The sequence below is a fragment of the Panthera pardus genome, unplaced genomic scaffold (genome assembly GCF_024362965.1).
Source record: "Panthera pardus isolate Hobbes unplaced genomic scaffold, ASM2436296v1 HiC_scaffold_4, whole genome shotgun sequence".
Taxonomy (NCBI): Eukaryota; Metazoa; Chordata; class Mammalia; order Carnivora; family Felidae; genus Panthera; species Panthera pardus.
In genome coordinates, this window is record NW_026526969.1 from 11429046 (window position 1) to 11448472 (window position 19427).

Consider the following 19427-nt stretch of genomic DNA (forward strand, 5'->3'; position numbering starts at 1 on the left):
ATGACATCATGACCTCAGCCAAAGTTGGACGCTTAACCGACTGAGCCACCCGGGCGCCCCAGCAGACAACTCATTTTAACAGACAAATTAAAGAACACTTTTCAGCAGACATGACTGTCCAAAGTTGTTTATTAGGTGAGAATTTTACAAACAGTACTTACATCATGGGTAACGGTAATTATATGTCCCTGGCGAGAAGCACCAAGGCGAGTTGGGACTTGTGACCGTGTTCCGCCCTGTGGTTGTCAGCCCTCGGTCTCCCTGCGCTTGTGCACTGGTTTGGTGATCCACTGGGCATCAGGGTTTCTTCTGGTAGCTTTATGGAATGGATCAACGGGAATAACCTCAGGAGAATTTGTACGTGGAATCTTAGCCAACCCAGCAGGAATTCAAGACTGCCAGAGCCCCCACAGTGGCGTCCAGCTCTCTCCTCTGTGACTCTAGCTGGTTGACACCACGGTGGACACGATGGGTGGGCTTGCCGTAGGCGACACCCTTCGGCACTGGGCATTTGCGGCCACCACGTTGCACACAAATCCAACACGTGACATAAGCTTGGTTGGCCTTGTACCCCAGTCTGCATGCTGGGTTGGGTGGAGGGGGGGTCCTGTGGAGCGCAGAGAGCTGCCAACATTGTATCACGGGGTGCTGGGGTGGCTCAGTTGGGTGAGCATCCGACTTCAGCTCAGGTCCTGATCTTGAAGTTCATGAGTTCGAGCCCCACATCGGGCATGCTGCTCTCAGTGCAGAGCCTGCTTCAGACCTTCTGCGCCTTCTCTCTCTGTCCCTCCCCCGCTCGTGCTTTCTCTCTCAAAAATAAATAAAACATTAAAAATTTAAAAAAAAAAAAAGCGCGCATTACATCAGACTGCTGCTTCCTCCATAGTCCTGGATGTACCTGGAGGCACCCATCCTGGCTTACCTTTATTTTTGGGACAGAGAGAGACAGAGCATGAACGGGGGAGGGGCAGAGAGAGAGGGAGACACAGAATCGGAAACAGGCTCCAGGCTCCGAGCCATCAGCCCAGAGCCTGACGCGGGGCTCGAACTCACGGACCGCGAGATCGTGACCTGGCTGAAGTCGGACGCTTAACCGACTGCGCCACCCAGGCGCCCCCATCCTGGCTTACCTTTGAGCTCATGACTAGCACCGGATGGAAAGGAAAGAGCTTTTCTCCCCAGCAGACTGCTGCTTTAACTTAAATTTTTGGTGATGTATTTTGGGATCAGGTATATGCTGTTTATCATTGATAAAGGTAAGCTTTTTGTTTGTTTGTTTGTTTGTTTATTTGTTTAAAGAAATCTTGGTTACAGTAAAGACCACTATCCATGGATGTCCAGAGCAATCCTTGATTTTTCTTCTTTCCTTCTCTTACCCCAGAAAGGTTCATTGAACAGAAGTGCCTGCATTTCCCAGATTCAAGCTATTTAACAAGCGGCTATTTTTGCTAATCTTTTGGATTAGTCTTTATAACTGCCAGAGAAACAGCGCCTTAAAAAGGAAATGTTTCTGCCTTAGAACTTATACTCAGTTTAAAATAGTCATGATCAGTTTTAAAAAAAATAATGCCAGGCAAGTACCCAAAAGATTTACCTCAAAACTGGTCCAGCCAGCTAAAAATAACCTCTAAACAAATACTAATGAAACCTGGACAACACCCCACGGAAGAAACCAGAGCCAATAGGTCTTAGAGAAGCAAGAACCTCTGTGCCGAAGGACAGACCAGGTCTTGGCTTAGTCTGACCTGGTGCAAGAATCGAAAGCGGATGTAAGATACCAAAAGCAAAGGCGAGGAAAGCAAAAATAGACTACATCACACTCCAAATGTTCTGCAAAGTAAAGGAAACTATCGACCACATGGAAAGTCAACCTATGGAATGGGAAAGGGTCTTTGCAAACCATCCATGTGATAATACGTCAGTATCCAAAAGCTACAAAGAATTCACACAACTCAATGGGAAAATAAATAAATCCAATTTAAAACTGGGTAGAAGAAACCGAAGAGCCATTTTTTGCCAAGAAGACATACCAGTGGCCAACAGGTACGTGAAAAGGCACTCGACATCACTCATCATCAGGGGAATGCAAACCAGGACCACAGTGAGACATCACTTCACACCTACCACATTGGCTGTCATCGAAAGGACAAGAGACGGGGTGGCTGGGTGGCTCAGTCAGTTATGCGTCTGACTTCGGCTCAGGTCATGATCTCACAGTTTGTGGGTTTAAGACCTGCGTCCAGCTCTGTGCTGACAGCCTGGAGCCTGCTTCAGATTCTGTCTCTCCCTCTCTCTCTCTGCCTCTCCCCCACCCATGCTCTGTCTCTCTCTGTCTCTCAAAAATAAATGTTAAAAAAATTTTAATAAAAAATTAAAAAAAAAAAATGAGAGACAACAAGAATAAGCATTAGCAAGAATGAGGATAAAAGGGAACCTTCCTGCACTGTTTGCGGGAATGTAAATTGGTGCAGCTACTAAGAAAAACAGTATGGAGATTCCTCAAAAGACTAAAATAGAACCACCATATGATCCGGCACTCCCACTGCTGGGTATACATCCAAAGGAAATATAAACAGGATATTGAAGAGATACCTACACTCCTGTGCTCAAAGCAGCATTATTTACAATAGCCAAGATCTGAAAGCAACCTAAGCGTCCATCAATGGATGAACGGATAAAGAAGATGTGGTGTGTATATCTATGACAAGATTATTGAGCCATGAGAAAGAAGGAAAGTCTGTCTTTTGTAATAACATGCATGGTGCTTGAGGGCATTATGCTGAGTGAAATAAGCCAGATAGAGAAAGACAAATACTGCGTGATATCATTTTTATGTGGAATCTACCAAAAAAAAAAAAAAAAAAAAAAGGTTGGGAAGCCTGGTGGTGCAGTCGGTTAAGTGTCCTACTCTTGATTTCGGCTCAGGTCATGATCTCACAGTTCTTGAGTTCAAGCCCTGTGTCAGGCTCTGCACTGACAGCACAGAGCCTGCTTGGGATTCTCTCTCTCTCTCTCTCTCTCCCTGTCTCAAAATAAATAAATAAACATTAAAAAGAAAAAGTCAAACTCATATAAACAGAAAGTAGAAAACTTGTAGCCAGGGGTTACAGAGCGGGGGAAAATAGTGAAGGCTACTAAAAGGGTACAAACTCTTGGCTACAAGATAAATAAGGTCTGAGAATCTAATGTAAACATGGTGACTATATTTGATAACACTGTATTGTATAACTGAAATTTGCTGGGGCACCTGGGTGGCTCAGTCGGTTAAGCATCCAACTTCCGCTCAGGTCATGATCTCACAGCTGGTGAGTTTGAGCCCTGCATCGGGCTCTGTGCTGACAGCTCAGAGTCTGGAGCCTGTTGGATTCTGTGTCTCCCTCTCTGCTTCTCTCCTGCTCATGCTCTGTCTCTGTCTCTTAAAAAATAAACAAACACTGGGAAAAAAATTTAAAAAAAAGAAAGAAAGAAAAGAAATCTCCCCTGAGCAGAGATTTTTGGTTAGAGGGAGAGGTTAGGAAATGGGGTGCTAGGAGGTGAGACCATTTTTAGTGTGCATGACTAATGTAGACATTGCAGAATGCTTAGCTTCTCTGGCTCTCACCCCCTCAATGCCAACTGCACTTCCCAAGTCGAGGAGTCAAGCAACCAACATCCACATTTCCAAATGCCCCCTAGGGCTCAGTACAGCTACTCTCCACCCCTCACCAAGAACCACTGCGTAGAGCATGTCTGTCTGTAACTCAGGCTTCCCTCGATCCCATCCTATTACCCCCTTCATCTCTCCCCTTTAACTGACTCTAGCATAGGGGAGCCTGGATGGCTCAGTCAGTAAAGTGGCTGACCTTAGCTCAGGTCGTGGTCTCACAGTTTGTGAGTTCGAGCCCCGTGTTGGGCTCTGTGCTGACAGCTCAGAGCCTAGAGCCTGCTTCGGATTCTGCGTCTCCCTCTCACTCTCAAAAACAAATTAACATTAAAAAAAAGTTTAATAGACTCTAGCATAGAATTACTGGTTACATTTGCACAGATTTATTGAGATACAACTTACACACCACACAACACAATCTGTCCATTTACAGTTCATCCATTACAGGGTACAATTCTGTGGGGCACCTGACTGGCTCAGTCAGTGGAGCACAGAACTCTTGATCTCAGAGTTGAGTTCGAGCCTCACGTTGGTGTAGAGATTACTAAATAGAATAAATAAAACTTAAAATATATATATATAAATTAATTGTTATATAATCAATTAATTTATATATTAATATATGTTATATAATAATATAATATATTACATATATTTATATATTATACATTTATATGTGTTTATATATTATATGATATTATTTATATATAATTAAGGTTGTAGAACCATCACCACCGTCAAATGTAGAACATTTTCATTACCCCAAAAAGAGTGACATCCACATATGGATGCCAGGCCACGTTAGCTTCCTTCTCTTCTCTAAGCTTGAGGGCCAAGGCAACATTGGAAAGTTCCTATGGGAAGAAAGGCACTCATGTCTGTGTGTGTGTCTGTGTTTTATCTGTGATGCCCCCCGTGGGCCTCCATAGCAGTAAGATAGGAGGTGACTATCGGGGCACCTGGATGGCTCAGTCAGTTAAGCATCCGACTTCGGCTGAGGCCATCATCTCGTTTTGTGGGTTCGAGTCCCATGTCGGGCTCTGTGCTGACAGCCTGGAGCCTGCCTTGGGTTCTGTGTCTCCCTCTCTCTCTGCCCCTCCCCCACTCACGCTCTTTCTCTCAAAAATGAATAAATCTTAAAAAAATAATTTAAAAAATTTTTAATTAAAAAAAAAGGAGGTGATTTTCTTGGCACTTTGGGGGGCATACTCTCTAAGAAGTACCAGCCAGCCTTTCAGGCCCCCTTCCCTCTGAGAAGCAGGGGGTTCAGAAATGGGGGCCCCAGGTCTGCAGACGTGCCTGCAGGTGAAGCGCATTGGCTCTGAGGGTGCCTTCATCATCCTTGGCCATTATCACAAACACCACAGACCAGGCAGCTTAAACAACTGACATTGATTTCCCACAGCTCTGGAGGCTCCAAGTCCAAGATCGAGGTACCAGGAGGTTCCATTCTGGGTGAGGGGCATCTTCCTGGCTTGTACATGGCCACCTCCTTGCTGTGTCCTCACATGGTAGAGAAGCAGAGTGTGCTCGGGTCTCCTCCTCTTATGAAGATGCTATTCCCATCATGGGGGTGCCACCCTCATGACTTCATCTAAAAATAACCTCCTCCCAACGGCCCTATTTCCAAATATCATCACCTTGGAGGTTAGGGCTTCAACATATGAAGGGACGGGCACAGAATTCAGTCCATATAGAGGGTTAAAGTCTGTAGCCAGGGCAACAGAGCAGGCACTCCATGCTCAGGAATGAGGGAGACAGAGACAGAGACAGAGACAGAGACAGAGAGGGCTCAAAGGTCTGCCCATAACCAAGTAAGAAAGGAAGCCTGGCGCCACAGGGCACGCATCCAGCTGGGTCTCACCAGACTCCACGGCCTTGATCATTCCTCCTTAAAATTTTTTTAAAAAGTTTTTATTGGGGTAAAATATACCTCACATAAAATTAACCATGTGTGGGCATCCGGTTCAGGGACACTGACTACATCACATCACAGTGCGACCATCACACATCCATCCACAGGACGTGTTCATCACCCCAAACTGAAACTCTGTACCCCTTAAACACCCACTCGCCACTCCCCCCCCCCATTTCTTCTTTCTGGCTGCCTCATATTCTATCTTTCTCTTCCTAGGAATTACAGGGAAATCTTGAATAGGATGAACACTCATATTTGGGGGGGGGGGGGCGGTTATAAGGAACCAGAGAAACTGTGCCTGACCTAAAGACAGGGAAACTCAGGAAATCAGTCAGTGCTGACAGTTTGGAAGGGAAAGGAAAGCAGACTGGTGACAAAAGGCAAAGAGGGAGGGAGGGAAGGAAAGGAGGGAAGGAAGGAAGGAAGGAAGGAAGGAAGGAAGGAAGGAAGGAAGGAAGGAAGAGAGAGAGAGGGAGGAAAGAAAGGAGAAGAGGGGAGGGAAGGAGGAAGGAAGGAAGGGGAGGGGAGGGGAGAATGGGGAAGGGAGAAAGGAAAGAAGGGAGGATGGGAGTGAAGGAGGGGGGAAGGAGGGATGAAGGGAGGGAGGGAGGGAGGGAGGAGGAGAGAGGGAGGAAGGAAGGGAGAACAGGAGAGAGGGAGGTGAGGGGAGGATAGGTGGGAGGGAGGGGAGGAGGAAGAAAGGGAGGGAGGGAGGAAGGAAGAAAGGGGGGGAGGGTAGGAGGAAGGGAGGAAGGGAGGGAGGGAGAACCGGAGGGAGGAAGAGAGAAAGAAAGGGAAGAAAGGGAGGATGGGAAGGAGGGAGGGGAGGGGAGGGGAGGGCTGAAGGGAGGGAGGAAAAAGGCCAGGCTGAGAGGAGCAGAGGTCTGGAGGCCAGAGGGCTACAAAGACTGGAGCCTTCAGGGAAAGCATCAGGGCTGCAGCTCCCAGGGTGACAAGAGGTGCAGGGTGGGCCATCCGTCACCACCACAGACTGGGACACTCTCATTGTCACCGCCAGCATTCCCAGTAACTTGCTGTCCGATTTGCTAGCGATACGCTCCCTTAATAGTAAGTCCAATTCATGTGGCCTTTCCCCATTTGTCATCTTAAGGAACTGGGGTTTGGCTTACATTCGAACTTATCAGCGAAATACTTCCAAGCAGCAAAGCGAAACTCAATTCTAATTTCTTGTCCTCAGTTTTTCACATTTTGAATTTTTGGTAACATTTATTTACTTTTGAGAGACAGAGTGCAAGCGGGGGAGGGGCAGAGAGAGTGAGAGACATAGAATCTGAAGCAGGCTCCAGGCGCGGGGCTCGAACTCACAAACTGTGAGGCCATGACCTCAGCTGAAGTCGGCCACTTAACTGACTGAGCCACTCAGGCACCCGTTTTTCACAAGTTGTTTGTTTTCAACAACTGAGTCATAGTGATAAGAGTCTTTCTTGGGCAAAGAACCGGGAGGAAAAGACGGGCCGCTACTGCTCGGGACTGCAGTGGGAGCTGCCGTCGTTGGCCCCAAAGGGGAGGACTTGGTCTTCGACGATACAGCGAGGGCTGCGGGGGTCACCGGGAGAGGAGGGCGGGTGCTGGTCAGGGCTCACGGCAGGACCAGACTCCCAGACCGTCTGCTTTGATGGAGCAGAGACTGAATAGTTGGATTCATCTGAGACAGGGCGGGGTGGGGGGCTTGGACTGGGTGAGTTGGGAGGACAAAGTCTAAGGAGTCTTCAGGTCTCTGCCCAGGGCGGGCAGGCGAAACCCTGCTCCTCCAGCCCAGCACCTGCACCTCAAACATTTATCTTGCAAATCGCAGGTCCCCAGGTCCCCCCCACCCCGAGCTGGCAGGCACACCAAAGGGGCTCCTCGGCAAATCTTTGGGAACCGGTTCCCTGGGGCCAAGACGGGGACTCTGCAATAGAAGCGTCCAGGCAGAGACCTGGAAGTGTGGTTCACGAGAATCTGAGAGCCTATGCCAACACCTGCTGGGATGTGTCCCAGCCCCGGGAGAGATCCCAACACGTAAGACAGATACTCGATTCTTACCGCAAATCCTGGAAACCCAAAGTTACTATTGCCAAACATTGCAAGCCATGGCCTGCTGGCTTGGGTCTGATGTGTGATTCTCAACCACACATTGGGCCAACCAGCCAAATTCTGTTGTCTGCTCTAACCATTGAAAGGATGTGAGTGTCTCCCTAATGAGGCGACCTCACTGCTTTTATGAGCCCCACAGAGCCCAGAACGGAGGTGGAGGGGAGGGAGGACACGATTACTAACAGTTGACCATACTTTGTTTATGAAGCGTCAACACCCAGGATCATCACCCTAGCCAATCGAACCTCCTTGGCTGCGGTTTTGAAGAGCGTGCCATGTTTTCAGACTGAAGAAAGTGGTCTTATACCAAGCCCGCTGACATCCTCTTGTGAAATGGGGCAGAGAAGGCATTCCTTCCCAGACTCCCGGGGAGGTACAGGCCTGGCAGGAAAGCATTCACTTCCTGCCCACGAGTGGGACACGCATTAGGTCACATGGGGGATAAGTTCCAAATCCTATTTTTAGAGGCACGGTGGGGGGGGGGGGGGTTGGGAGGGGGGGAAGCAGCTCAAGGATTCCTTGGTAAAACCCACAGGTCTAGGGGGACAATAGCTTCTAAGTCCTGCCTCGATTTCTCAGGCCATCCTCTCTCACGGACCAAGTCCCCAAGTGACTCTAGAGGGGGGCCGTACAGGATGTTCTCATGAATCATCTCCAGTCCCATTACCAGAGCCAAGGTCACGCTTTCAACCTGTGCCTGTATTTCCTCTGGAGTTGCTAAACCACAGTGCAGCCCCCTCTCTTAAAATCACCACCCGGGGTGATAGCCTCATGCAAGTGACATTTTTCAAAAGGTGTAAGGTTGAAAGAGACTTTAATTTTTTAAATGTTTATTCATTTTTGAGAGACAGAGAGAGACAGAGTACGAGCAGGGGAGGGGCAGAGAGAGAGGGAGACACAGAATCCTAAGCTGGCTCCAGGCTCTGAGCTGTCAGCACATAGCCTGACGTGGGGCTGGAACCCACAAACCGCAAGATCATGACCTGAGCCAAAGTTGGATGCTTAACCAACTGAGCCACCCAGGCACCCCTAAAATACATTTTTTTTAAATTTTTTTTAACGTTTATTTATTTTTGAGACAGAGAGAGACAGAGCATGAACGGGGGAGGGGCAGAGAGAGAGGGAGACACAGAATCGGAAGCAGGCTCCGAGCCATCAGCCCACAGCCCGACGCGGGGCTCGGACTCACGGACCGCAAGATCGTGACCTGAGCCGAAGTCGGATGCCCAACCGACTGAGCCACCCAGGCGCCCCTAAAATACATTTTTAAATATACAGAATCATATAAAAAAAAGACAAAGAGAGGGTGTTATTCTGATAGACCTTCCACCCTGGCACTGTGCTAAATTTTCACATCTTCCTTTCAAAGAGAGGGGCACCTGGCCAGCTCAGTCAGTAGAGCATGTGACTCTTATTTTTAATTTAAAAAAAATTTTTTTAAGTTTATTTATATATTCTGAGAGAGAGAGTGTATAAGTGAGGGAGGGCCAGAGACAAAGGGAGAGAGAATCCCAAGCAGGCTCCACACTGACAGCACAGAGCCCTGTGTGAGGCTCAAACACACAAACTGTGAGATCATAATCTGACTGAAACCAAGAGTTGGACGCTTAACTGACTGAGCCACCCAGGTGCCCGGAGCACATAACTCGATCTCAAGGTCATGAAGTGGTCCACTGTGATGATTAACTCTACGTGTCAACTTGACTGGGCTAAGGATGCCCAGAGAGCTGGTAAGGTGTTATTTCTGGTGTGTCTGGTGCGGGTGTTTCCATAAGAGATTAGCGTTTGAATCAGTAGACTGAGTAATAAAGATCTGCCCAAACCAACGTGGGCAGGCTTCGTGGGCCTGAGTGGAACAAAAAGGCAGAGAGAAAGGGCAAATCCTCTCTCTTCTGGATCTGGGACATGCATCTTCTCTTGTCCTCAGACCCTGGAGCTCCTGCTTCTGGTCCCGGAATGTTCTATCACTGGCTCTCCGGGTTCTCCAGCTTGCAGAGAGCATATCCTGGCATGTCTCAGCCTCCATGATTGCATAGGCCAGTTACCATCCTAAGTCTCTTTCACGTCTATGTATATCCATCCTGTTGATTCTGTTTCTCTACAGAACCCAAAGACACTCATGAATACAATCAAAAGCAAGAGACTAAGACAATCCCCTCTTGTAGAGCAAAAGCCTCTGGAAAATCATGTGCAAACTTATGATCCCTTTTCCCCCCACTTCAAGAGAATGGTGTTTTTGTCTTGTTTAGGTGGGGGGTTAAAAGTGAAATCACACATTCTAATATATATTAAAGATCTTCACATCCTGAAAAAGCAAATTCATCAAAAGTACGTCTGTGACGTATCTTCTGTCCAGTAGAACTTTCCATGATAGAAATGTTCTTTGTCTGCACTGCCAGGGTCATAGCTATTAACTGCACGTAGATGCTTTTGAGAGAAAGGTGGCTAGTGTGAGGAACAGGATTTTTCGTGTCATTTAATTAAAATGGTCACGCGTGGGGGTGCCTGGGTGGCTCAGTCGGTTGAGCTTCCGACTTTGGCTCAGGTCATGATCTCGTGGTTTGTGGGTTCGAGCCCTGCGTCGGGCTCTGTGCTGACAGCTCGGAGCCTGGAGCCTGTTTCGGATTCTGTGTCTCCCTCTTTCTCTGCCCCTCCCCTGCTCATGCTCTGTCTCTCTCTGTCTCAAAAATAAATAAAGTATTAAAAAATTAAAAAAATAAAAATAAAATAAAATAGTCACATGGGGTAGTAGCTACTGTACCGGGTAGTACAGGTATAACTTTCCTAACTTTAGATTCATTCAAGTTGTTGTCATCATTGTTGTTGTTTATTTATTTATTTTGAGAGAGAGAGGGTGCAAGCAGAGGAAGAGCAGAGAGAGAGGGAGAGAGAATCCCAAGCAGGCTCCGCACTGTCGGTGCAGAGCCCAACACGGGGCTCAATCTCATGAACTTTGAGATCATGACCCTGAGCCGAAGTCAAGGGTTGGACGCTTAACTGACTGAGCCACCCAGGCACCCTGGTTTTTTGGTTTTGTTTTTTAATTTTTTTTTAACGTTTATTTATTTTTGAGACAGAGGGAGACAGAGCATGAACAGGGGAGGGGCAGAGAAAGAGGGAGACACAGAATCGGAAACAGGCCCCTGGCTCTGAGCCATCAGCCCAGAGCCCGACGCAGGGCTCGAACTCACGGACCGCGAGATCGTGACCTGAGTTGAAGTCGGACGCTTAACCAACTGAGCCACCCAGGTGCCCCTGGTTTTTTTTTTAATCTTGGACAATCCGTAGAAAAGCCTGAGGCTGACGGCCAATACAGCCTGAGGTTACGGAAGATTCAATATAAAGCAGTGGGGGAAATACATCTTTCATCCCTGGAGACCTTATCAATACCAAACAATTCAATGTTACCCTCTCTAGACAGAACTTTCTCACTTCCACAATCAGAAAGTCAAAGAGCAAATACCAGCACTTTTATAACAGCAAGGACCTTTCAAATTCCCAACTCACACACATTCGTAACTTGCTTCCTTCACTCATCACTTAATGAGGAACCAATCTGCACTGCTGGGCTTTGAGAGGGCAGGGAGCCCCATTTTAATTTATTTTTAAGTAATCTCTATGCCCAACGTGGGCCTCAAACTCACAGCTCTGAGATCACGAGTCACATGGGGGTGCCCAGGTGGCTCAGTCGGTTGAGCATCCGACTTCGGCTCAGGTCATGATCTTGCAGTCTGTGAGTTCAAGCCTCATGTCAGGCTCTGTGCTGACAGCTTGCTCAGAGCCTGGAGCCTCCTTCGGATTCTGTCGACCTCTCTCTCTCTCTGCCTCTCCCCCACTCATGCTCTTTCTCTCTCTCAAAAATAAACAAACACTAAAAAAAAAGAAAAGAAGGGGCGCCTGGGTGGCTCAGTTGGTTAAGCATCCGACTTCAGCTCAGGTCACGATCTCACGATCCACGAGTTCGAGCCCCGCGTCGGGCTCTGGGCTGATGGCTCAGAGCCTGGAGCCTGCTTCCGATTCTGTGTCTTCCTCTCTCTCTGCCCCTCCCTCGTTCATGCTCTGTCTCTCTCTGTCTCAAAAATAAATAAACGTTAAGAAATTAAAAAAAAAAAAAAAAAAAGAAAAGAAAAAAGAGTCATACACTCTACTGACTGAGCTGGCCAGGTACCCCCAGGCTTGGTTTTATTTACTGTTCTGTCTCCAGCACCTATGAGGATGCCTGGTACACAGGAGGTGCCCAGTGAATACTTCCTAGATGTTGAACGACTATCTTGAAAGGAAGTGAGCAGGAAAAAAACCATGAAAAACAAACTATGACCAACAAATTGTTTAAATCATAATTCTGTCAGGGGCGCCTGACAGTCGGTTGAGCATCCGACTTTGGCTCAGGTCATGATCTCACGGTTCGTGAGTACAAGCCCCGCATCGGGCTCTGTACTGACCACTCAGAGCCTGGAGCCTGCTTCGGATTCTGTGTCTCCTCTCTCTGCCCCTCCCCCACTTGTGCTCTCTGTCTCTCAAAATAAATAAATAAATGTAAAAAAAAATCATAATTTTGTCAGTTACTAGCTATGCTATCTCTCCTCCATGCCCTTAGCACTGCAGTGAGAACTAATGTGTTTCAGGATCATTCTGAAGATTAAGAGAGTTCTGCAGACAGTCACTGCCTTTTCACTGGGCAGGGGTGGGGGCTCCATGGCAGACTCCCTGATGGCAATTTTGAAAAGTTCTTTGGAATAAGGTATTACTATTAATTTCTTTTTTTTTTAAGTTTATTTACTTTGAAAAACAGAGAGAGAACGAGAAGGGGAGAGGCAGAGACAGAGGGGGACAGAGGATCTGAAGCAGACTCTGTGCTGACAGCAAATAGCCCAGTATGAGGCTCAAACCCACGAACCATGAAATCATAACCTGAGCCAAAGTCGGGACGCTTAACCGACTGAGCCAGCCAGGTGCCCTAATTAATTTCTCTTTTAACAAAACATCCTCAGGGGCGCCTGGGTGGCTTAGTCGGTTAAGCGTCCCAACTCTTGATTTTGGCTCAGGTCATGATCTCTTGGTTTGTGAGATTAAGCCCCGTGTTGGGCTCTGTGCCGACAGCATGGAGCCTGCTTGGGGTTCTTTCCCTCCCTCTCTCTCTCTATCCCTCCCCTGTTTGTGCTCTCTTTCTCTCTAAATAAATAAACATTAAAAAAAATTAAAATTCTTCTATTAAAAAACTCTCATTCTAAAGCATCATAAAAGAAAGTAAATATGGGAGAGAAAGAACAGTAAATATGGGCGAGAACCATGTGCATAAAGACACGAAGCTTTGTAACATGAAGAGGAGTTTTATGAGAAACTCATGCCAGGTCTTGTGACCTTGCAAAATCCATGAGAGTAGCTTTGAATAACTACATATCTGAATCAAGCAGGAGAGAGGGAGCGACATCCTAGCAATTTTCCCCCCAGAGAGTAAAACGGAAACCGCTAACAAAGAGGAAGCCTAGAGTTTATTCAAACAAACTGCTTTATTTTAATAAGTCCTAAGTGGTACTCAGAACATTTCCAAGAAATTAAATAGCTTATAAGCTATTTATATGTACTCTATTATCACAATTTATCATTTAAGAAAATTCCCTGACAGATCTTTTTCAAAAAGGCAGTAGCAATAATTCACTGATGTTACAGAACAATAGCACTTCCCAATATTTTAACAGATTCCAACGTTTTAAAAGCATTTCACTATGAACCACAAAAGAAATCTAGAGTCGTGATTTCTGTAGCAGAAAACCGACGCGTTCATGTGGCAACATTTCCCCATCAGGGATTCCAAGAGGCTCTCACGCATGGGTTGGGCTCAGGACGAGTCCACCGTGGCCCAAGTTGAGTCAGGACCAATCCACGACCACTGTGAAGGGACCCGCTGGGGCTCCGCTGCTCTGGGGGGCTGTATGCATCGCGTGGGACAGGTGACAAGTCCACTCACAACAAAACCACTGTTTTTGTTGCTATGGTACGAAAATGTGGTTTCATACTGAAAGTCACTCTCCGAAATAAAAAATAAACCCACCAAGTGTCACTTGGGTGGCTCAGTCGATTAAGAGTCCGACTCTTGGCTTCAGCTCAGCTCACGATCTCATGGTTCATGAGTTCGAGCCCCACGTCACGCTCTGAGCTGACAGCACGGAGCCTGCTTGGGATACTCTCTCCTTCTCTCTTTGCCCCTCCCCCACTTGCATTCATTCTCTTTCTCTCTCAAAATAAATTTTAAAAAATAATAAAAAAATAAACTCACTAAATCAATTTTTCCAACACACTGATCTTAGTTTTGAAGCACCATCTGTGGCTACTGGCTTAAAGAGTTAAATCTTGTTGTAAGGTTTGATAAGTCACACTCACTGAGCTTCACAAACCATACCGAGCTGAATTAAGTCCAGCATTTTTAGAGTTCAACTTTGGATAAACAAAATAAACAGAAAATAACCAAGGCCTGCCCTGAGGCGACACTAAGTGAACATGTGGCTCCCCCTTGTGGCAAAAGTGAGCCTCACATGACTGGCAGGCGGGGGGCTTGATTCACACCAGTCATTTGCCCCCAGTTAGGCAGCTACTGAAAACACTCCTGGGGTCCAATGAATACACACCATCAGGGCAGTAGCACCCCATCCCCTGGGGCTGCTTCACTCGCTCACCTTCAGAGGGAGGGGAGAATGTTCCACTGAAATGTGCACCCATTCATTTAAAATGTGCCCAGGGCGCCTGGTTGGCTCAGTCGGTTAAGCGGCCAACTCCAGTTCAGGTCATGACCTCATGGTTTGTGGGTTCGAACCCCGCATTGAGCTCTGTGCTGACAGCTCGGAGCCCAGAGCCTACTTCTGACTCTCTCTCCTTTCTGCCCCTCCCCCACTCACGCTCTCTCAAAATTGAATAAACATTAAAAAACATTATGGGGCGCCTGGGTGGCTTGGTCGGTTAAGCGTCCGACTTCGGCTCAGGTCATGATCTCATGGTCCGTGAGTTCAAGCCCCGTGTCGGGCTCTGTGCTGACAGCTCAGAGCCTGGAGCCTGTTTCGGATTCTGTGTCTCCCTCTCCCTCTGCCCCTCCCCTGTTCATGCTCTGTCTCTCTGTCTCAAAAATAAATAAACGTTAAAAAAAAAAAATTTTTTTAAAAAAACATTAAAAAAATTTTTAAAAAACCTCTGTCAGTTACAAATGCATAGGGAAATGGAGAAAATAGTGAAGCTGTTACTTATATAGTACCCCATAATTTAAAACATCAGGAACATGGGGCACCTGAGTGGATCAGTCGGTTGAGCGTCCAACTTCGGCTCAGGTCACGATCTCACGGTTTGTGGGTTCGAGCCCCACGTCGGGCTCTGTGCTGACAGCTCAGAGCCCGGAGCCTGCTTCGGATTCTGTGTCTCCCTCTCTCTCTGCCTCCCCCACCCCTTGTACTCTCAATAATAAATATTTTTAAAAATTTTTAATTAAAAAATTGAATGTGTCCAGATTAATAAAGACCATTTTGTAACGGATGACCTCTTCATACTGTATTTGACCTCATCTGCCAATCTGATGTGCAATGGGCAATGCCCCCCCCATAGCTACAAAAATAAGAACTACCTTCAAAAAAGTCCTATACTAGGGGGCCTGGGTGGCTCGGTCGGCTAAGTGTCTGACTTGAGCTCAGGTTATGATCTCACAGTCTGTGGGTTCGAGCCTCACTTCAGGCTCTGTGCTGACAGCTCGGAGCCTGGAGCCTGCTTCAGATTCTGTGTCTCCCTCTCTGCCCCTCCCCTGCTAGTGTGCGCTCTTACTTTCTCTCTCTCAAAAATAAACGAACATTAAAAAAACAAAACAAAAAAACTGCCCTGTAGAAGTCAATAAGCAGGTTTAAAAAAACATAAAAACAGGTTTCTTCGGTCATGCTAATAGCCATATCAAAATACTTAAATTATGAAAAAGCCATCACATTTTTCCGAGAAAAGAGGCCTCCCCCTCCACAGGATTTAAGCCCTGCGGTGTCTTCCTGACTGGGCCAGGTCCCTCGGCCTGAAAGATTCTCATCTAGAACCAACTGGGCATTTTTGTCCCTTTTTCTGGATCACCCTGCCTCCTCCCAACACACTAAAGCCCGAGGCACCATCTGTTATGAATCTGAGTAGTGAAGTAATCAAGGTCAAGTCTGAGAGTGAAGTCCTGGTATTTTATTGCTTTTGTGGGCAAAAGACAAACTCATGGCTAACCTACAGGAAGCTGACAGAGAAACAAAGTCTTTTTTTTTTTTCTTTTTGGTGTGATATTCACCATATTAAATGATGTAAATGTTAAAGTAAAATGGCTGGTTCCAATCTTCCAGGACCCTTTTCAGAGACCGTGTGACAAATACAGGGAATAAGGAATACCAGACTGTATGTTATGTTCAACCCAATACTTAGTACTTACGTGCAACCAAAGTGTGGTGTTTGACTAAGATATCCTTGTTAGAGAATCCCTAACACAGAAAAAAAAGGAGACTGATTTCAACAGAAATTCCAAATGTTGCAATGTTTTCGTTTATTTTTAATATTTATTTTTGGGAGAGCACAAGCAGGGGAGGGGCAGAGAGAGAGAGAGGAGGACAGAGGATCCAAAGCAGGCTCTGTGACGACAGGCTGACAGCTGTGAGCTTGAACTCACGGACGGTGAGATCATGGCCCGAGCCGAAGTCAGATGCTTAACCAACTGAGCCACCCAGGTGCCCCAAAATGTTGAAATGTTTTTATTTTTTATTAAAAAAAACTTTTAATGTTAATTTATTTTTGAGAGAGAGAGAGACAGAGTGCAAGCAGGGGAGGGGCAGAGAGAGGGAGACATAGAATCAGAAGTAGGCTCCAGGCTCCCAGCAGTCAGCACAGAGCCCGAGGCGGGGCTCGAACTCACGAACTGCGAGATCACGACCTGAGCCGAAGTCGGACGCTTAACCGACTGAGCCACCCAGGCGCCCCCCCCCTTCCATGTCATCTAAACAAGCAGCGGTGCAGAGTGCTGGCAGACTTCTGTGTAATAGGAGAGAAGTTTCCAGAGTTAGAACATGGAGCCTATTTCCAAATTCTCAAACAAATTACTCATTTTCCAAGAGCAGAAACAGAAGCCTCAGTAGGCAGGAGACCAGCAAACAGGATAAAACACTGAAAGCATTAAACAGTTAACTGCAGAATTCCCCTCTGCCAATACTGTGGTGAGGCAGGGACACCCTAGAACAACTCCTTACATTGTTACGTACCTAAACAATTTGAAAACCGTAAAGAGCTACTCAAGATACCACCAGAGAAAAACCGCAGCAAAGCCCACTCTTGCTCCAGGAAATAACTCATCTGTTTACCAGAAGGCAACAGCACTGACGCACTCCTCAGACCCAATGGGGACGTGCCACAAAGATGACTGGGGTGCCTGGGTGGCTCAGTCGGTTGAGCGTCCGACTTCAGCTCAGGTCATGATGTCACAGTCTGTGATTTCGAGCCCAGCGTCAGGCTCTGTGCTGACAGCTCAGAGCCTGGAGCCTGCTTCGGATTCTGTGTCCCTCCCTCTCTCTGCCCCTCCCCGGCTCGTGCTCTGTCTCTGTCTCAAAAGTAAAAAAAAAATATTTTTGAAAAAATATGACAATGCGCAGGTTGGATCCAGTGGGGCTGCCACACGCCATCCCAATTCGCCCTAAACACTTCCGTTCCACCATATGCCGCCGCAAAGCAAGATCACCTGTCCCAGGAAAAAAAAACGTATCCTGTGAAGATGGCCTATCCTAAACAGCAAGCCCCTCTGCACACAGTCTTTTCTAGTCAAATTTCAGTCATGCCAACATACAGCTCAACAAAGCCTGCAGGGCTTGAAGCACAAATGGAAGTACACAAATGCCTTTTAAACTGATCTGATTGATCACGTTTTGGTAAAAATAAAATTGGAAAAGAAGAGGTTAACATTTTAGAAGGAAAGGGAGCCAAGTAGAAGCAAACCATCCTATTAAATCCAAGGTCTCGGGGGGCACCTGGGTGGTTCAGTCAGTGAAGCAACCGACTTCAGCTCAGGTCGTGATCTTGCGGTTCATGGGTTCAAGCCCAGTGTTGGGCTCTGTGCTGACAGCTCAGAGCCTGGAGTCTGCCTGGGAGTCTGTGTCTCCCTCTCTCTCTTCCCTTCCCCCACTCACGCTCTCTCACTCTCAAAAATGAATAAATGTTAAATTTTTTTTTTTTAATTTCAAGGTCTCTGGGCACCTGAGTGGCTCAGTCAGGTAAGCATCCAACTCTTGATTTTGGCTCAGTTCATGATCTCATGGTTGGGAGATCGAGCCCTGCACCCTGCTTAAGAGTCTCTCTCTCCCTTAGGGGTGCCTGGGTGGGTCAGTCGGCTAAGCATCTGACTTCGGATTGGGTCATGACCTCGCGGTTCGGGAGTTCGAGCTCCACGTCGGGGTCTGAGCTGGCCTGGAGCCTGCTCGGGGTTCTGTGTCTCCCTCTCTCTCCACCCCTCTCCCACTCAGGCTCTCTCTCTCTCTCAAAAATAAACATTAAAAAATATTTCTCTCACTCCCTCTGCTCCTTCCCCACTCATGTGCATGCCACATGCTCTCTCAAATAAACAAACAAACAAATAAATAAATAAAATCCTAGGTCTCTAACTTCAAATGTCTACACTGAATGTGGTATCACTTGGGGTGTGTTTCAAAACTTCCACCACTAGCCAGTGCTGAACAGCACAGTTTCTATCTCTGAGATCTTCTAGTTTAGAAGACCCTTAATTCTATCTCCTTGGAAGGTTTAAAAAGGCGAATTTTTTAATTATCTGTGGGAGAATATAGGGAGAATTCTACAGTACATTTCTTTTCTATGTGAAACTGTGTAAATGGTCTGTGTGAAGTTTTGAATACAGTGATTTACAGCAAGCTCCAAATAACACATGCTTTGTTATTTACAAAACCAGTCATCATACAAGGATCTATTTCAATGCAAGTTTAATTTCTTATTCTTTATAGGCTTGCAACTAACTCCATAATCACCTCAAGACCAATGTTACATTGGTTCTTTCATTCCAACGTTAAAAATGATGATTTCCAGGGGCACCTGAGTGGCTCAGTCAGTTAAGCATCCAACGTCGGCTCAGGTCATGATCTCGCGGTTCGTGGGTTCAAGCCCGGCATCGGGCTCTCTGCTGTCAGCTTGGGAGCCTGGAGCCTACTTTGGATTCTGTGTCACCCTCTCTCTCTGCCCCTCCCCTGCTAATGCTGTCTCTCTCAAAAATAAGCATTAAAAAAATAAAATATAAAGAAAAAAATTATGATTTCCAAAAGTGAATAACCAAATCCAAGATTTTGTACCATGGGGAGTGTTTCTAAATTTAAAATGATTGGGGCGCCTGGGTAGCTCAGTCCGTTCCGTGTCTGATTCTTGATATCAGCTCAGGTCATGATCTCACAGTTAGTGAGAATGAGCCCCAGGTCCGGCTCCATGCTGTCAGTGAGGAGCCCGCTTGGGATTCATTTTCTCTCTCTCTCTCTGCCCCACAGCCCCACTCACTCTCTCCTCTCTCAAAATAAACATTTAAAAAATATTAAAGAAAAAAGTTATTGTGGGGGCGTCTGTGTGGCTCAGTCGGTTAAGCGGCCGACTTCAGCTCAGGTCATGATCTCGCGCTCCGTGAGTTCGAGCCCTCGTCGGGTTCTGTGCTGACAGCTCAGAGCCTGGAGCCTGCTTCAGATTCCGTGTCTCCCTCTCTCTGACCCTCCCCTGTTCATGCTCTGTCTCTCTGTGTCT